This window comes from Palaemon carinicauda, chromosome 45, assembly GCF_036898095.1.
Source record: "Palaemon carinicauda isolate YSFRI2023 chromosome 45, ASM3689809v2, whole genome shotgun sequence".
In the NCBI taxonomy this organism is placed as follows: domain Eukaryota; kingdom Metazoa; phylum Arthropoda; class Malacostraca; order Decapoda; family Palaemonidae; genus Palaemon; species Palaemon carinicauda.
This window is the reverse complement of record NC_090769.1, coordinates 9,576,873-9,581,872: the sequence shown is the minus strand read 5'-3', so window position 1 is coordinate 9,581,872 and position 5,000 is coordinate 9,576,873.

Genomic DNA, 5,000 nt, shown 5'->3' with positions numbered 1-5,000 from the left:
ATAAATATATATAAATATATATATATATATATATATATATATATATATATACGTGTGTGTGTGCATGTATACACACACACACACACACACACATATATATATATATATATATATATATATAAATATACACGATTAATTTAATTTTATTAGATATAAAAATCATCTTCCTGCATATATATATATATATATATATATATATATATATATATATATATATATATATATATATATATATATAGATATATACACACACGCATACTAATTTTATATAATTTTGAGTCAATGAATTAAAATTTTCAATGCATTTTATTCATTTTAAGCATTTAATCAAAACAATTAGTCAATCGCAGACAATACTCATCCTCTAGTATTAAGTCAGTAAGTTAATCAAAGACACGCTATTAATTAACAGATTCCATATAATTACAATACCCAAGTTCTTCATCATTCTGCCACCTTTAAATCTGACAGAGGTCGTGTTAATTTCACGTATTTCTAAACTACCATTAACATAGCGGCACGATATGATGTAATGTCACCACTATCATTCATTAATTTATTTTAGTCTAAACGTTTGTCAATGATCAGTCATAATTGATTTCGAATCAGTCGGAACATTTTGTTACAGATCAGCGTGAATGATTGTTTCATTGATCAAATAATGCCTTTATTAATAAACTGCGTTTGATTGATATGAAAATAGCCATTGTCATTGGCAGTTCTTATGTTACTCATAAGATTATTTAGAGGTTGAATATATTTTAATAAATGTAGTTGTTATTTTCATTATTTAAGTATTGTTTTGCGTTTGATGTTATTTATTTTTTTTAATATAAACAATACATATTTACTTATTTGGAAATAAAATATGTTGTTTTCAGTATGTCTAGTTGTTATTTCCATTACATTTATTTCTTTTATTTGTTTCTTGGTTCAGGATAATTCTTGTTAGAGGCTGCAGAATTTTTAACGTTTACCGTTATATACATTATTTATTTATTCGAAATAAAATTATTATATTTTAATCTCGTTTAGGGCATTGTAGTGTCTACCGGATCTAATATAAACCTATAAAAACTCTCTCTAGTTATTATCAGGTTTTTATATTCTTGACTTATTCTAGCGTTTATTCCCCATTGCATCTTTTCATGTTTTCATTATGCGTAGTCTTAATAGGCTTATTATTCCCTCTATGATAATCTTTATTTATGAAATAGAGAATGAAGTTAACGGAAATTCTTGAGGATAATATAACAGCACACCTAGATAATTAAATTTATTAGTTTAGGATTAAGTTCTTCTGAAGTTCTTGATAAGAAAACATGCATTGTCTGTATTGCCCATTATTCAAAATATATAATCTTCTTCCCTTGGTGGAAACCTTTATACTCAACTTCTATAACTTTTAGTATTTATTCCATGATGTGAGACCTTTTAGTTTCTCTTTATAGATTACTGCTGAACTGTCACACAAAATTAGGATAATGTCATATTTGCCATATTGGGATTCCTGAATGAACTCTTTATTCGTTCCTCATTTACATTAGTCATGTGTTTGAAATTCAGTGAACGTTTTCATAATTTTTATTATTTGCAATGGCATTTTCACTTTAATGACGTAAAGGTTTGCTTTTATGAAATCTAAATTTTCAGTTTATGAAGTTATTTTATTGTGAGCCATCATGATTTGAATTAGGAATATTATGTGTAAAGTTTAATCTTGAACATACATACATACATACATACATACATACATACATACATACATACATACATACATCTTGAACTTTGCAGGGGTACATCTGCACTCGTCCCATCACTGAAGGAACGTTGGGTCTAATCAGTACCTACTTGGGTAATTACCAAGAAAAGAAAGTCGTTCCAAACATACAGTATGAATATTTGTTAAAACCCTTAATGGTAACACCTTCCTTCAGTACTTTCACTGGTGAGAAACAGCTATGACGTTATATATATATATATATATATATATATATATATATATATATATACATACATACATACATATATATTTATAATATATATGAATACATGCCTTATATGCATAGGAATATATATATATATATATATATATATATATATATATATATATATATATATATATATATGTATATATATGTGTATATATATATGTATATATATATATATGTATATATATATATATATATATATATATATATTTAGAATATAAATGCACAGAGAAATCTATGTCATTATATCTACAATCCCTTTTCTCTCCTTCTTCCTCCCCCTCTAATTCCCCCTTCTTCCTCCCTCCTGCTCTCACTTCATCGCATCGTCGTCCCTATCTCCCCTGTTCCGTTCCCCTGTTTCCGATAATTCTTCCCTGCGCCTTCCTTTCCCCTGGTTTCAACCCTCCTTCCCATAATTACTTAGTTTATCAAATTAATTTTATTGTTTCAACATTTATTCACCAGTTTTCGCTCCCCCGCATTCATCATCATCATCATCATCATCATCATCTTCTTCCATTCTCCTTGCGAAGGCATCGGTTGGCGATGCGTGGAAGAGATTTATTTACTTATTTTTCTGCTTTTCGTTAACAAGTTGTCGATGATGATTTGCTTTCAAGCGATGCCTCCTCGCTGGATGCAATATTCACAATGGTGTTGATATGAGCAATCCCATTAATTTTGTAATGATTATCGTTGCTTTGAATGGCCCTTCTATCCGTTCATTCCACTGATTTATCGGGAGGAAATTAACGAAATTCTATACGGGTGGTTCACGCAAACTCACATTGATTAAGAGCTTCCGACGTGCCTACGCGCACTTGGATGTGTACTCGCTGATATTTTTGTGTACGTGCATTGATAAAAAGTATAAATGGAAGGAAGGAGAGAGAGAGAGAGAGAGAGAGAGAGAGAGAGAGAGAGAGAGAGAGAGAGAGAGAGAGAGAGAGAGAGAGAGAGAATGGTACAATACAGTTGAGGCATAATTTCTGATTGCTCTCTTCCTTTATCTGTATATATATATATATATAATATATATATATATATATATATATATATATATATGATATACTATATATATATATATATATATATATGAATATAATATATATATATATATATATATATATATATATAAATATATATATATATACATAAATATATATATATATATATATATATATATATATATATATATGAATATACTATATATATATATATATATATGAATATATATATATATATATATATATATATTTATGTGTATATATATATATATATATATTTATATATATATATATATATATATATATATATATATATATATATATAGTCATTCATGTCTGAGGTTTGACCAGTTTTCATCACCACGCTGGTCAGTGCGGATTGGTGATAGTGGTAGATTTTTGTCTGATTGCGCCGAGCAAACCAACTAAATATAGTATTATTGCGATACTCAAACACTTGCACCACGTTAAGGTATCTCACTCATGAAGGGGTACATGCATATATATATATATATATATATATATATATATATATATATATATATATATATATATACTGTATATATATATGTAATTATATATATATATATATATATATTTATATATATATAGAATGTAAATGTATGTGTGTATATGTGTAGAATTATATATATATATATATATATATATATATATATATATATATATGAATATATATATATATATATATATATATATATATATTTATATATATATATATATATATATATATCTATATATAATGTAAATGTATATATGTGCATATGTATGTATATGTATAGAGTTATATATATATATATATATATATATATATATATATATATATATATATATATATATATTAATAGTTCTCCAAATTTCAGGCTCGTGAATCATAGAATTATGACTTGGATATTATACCGTCACTAATTAGACGAAAGGGAAATTAGTTTAAAGTGAGATATAACCTTCAGCCTGTCGCGATAATACAGTATATCCTGGATCTCTATATCGTTATCAGTGGATTTTACATTTTTTACATCTCGTCACAGGAAACCTGTTAAGGCTGGTCCTTCATGACGATGGAATTTTCCGATGTTGAGTAATATTTCATAAAGGAATCAATATTATTTTATTGAAAATGGGATTTGGCAGTGATGCTGTGTTGTTATCTGTTTTAAAATATATTAGTCTTGATTTAACCTCTGGAAATGTTAGTTCAATTCTGTATTATTTCAGACTTATATTGACTGTAAGTTATTAATCTGTTTTATGAATGTCTTTCGAATATAACGTTATACTGTCATAGGGAAGTAGGAAGGTGATATTTATTTTTAATTAATTAATTAAGCAAGTACATGTATTGAATGAGGTTAAAAATAGGAGCCTATGCTGGCTATCTGAGCTTTATACTAAGAGTCAGAATATAAACTATGACACTCATATCTAAAATAAAATTAGGCTGTGGCGTAACAAGTAAATCCTAAGAAAATTATAGAAACTCCTACAGCCTCTCTCTCTCTCTCTCTCTCTCTCTCTCTCTCTCTCTCTCTCTCTCTCTCTCTCTCTCTCTCTCCTCTCTCTCTCTCTCTCAAGCCTGGGAAGGGTCGCTCTCCCAAAGGCGTGCTTGCCCTCGACGCCAGGAGTGTACTCTCGTTCTATGCATATTCAGTGGGTAAGGCCCAAATGGCCTCGTTATATTTTTATTTTTGTTTGCTCTCCATATATTACTCATTGCCGCAGGCTCTCTCATTTATCGCATAACATCTCTGAATGAGCCCTTTATATAAAAAAGTCTCCACGAGTTTTTGGGATATATATATATTTTTTTAACTTTCAGTGAAACTCGAAATAGTTTTTTAGAGGATATGAAATTTATAAAATTCTTGTCTTTTTAAAGTTAGTGGTAATTTTTATGGTGGCCTGGTGGTAGCGTCCTTGCCTGGTGATTGCCAGACTGGGGTTCGAGTCTCGCTCAAACTCGTTAGTTTCTCTGGTCGCT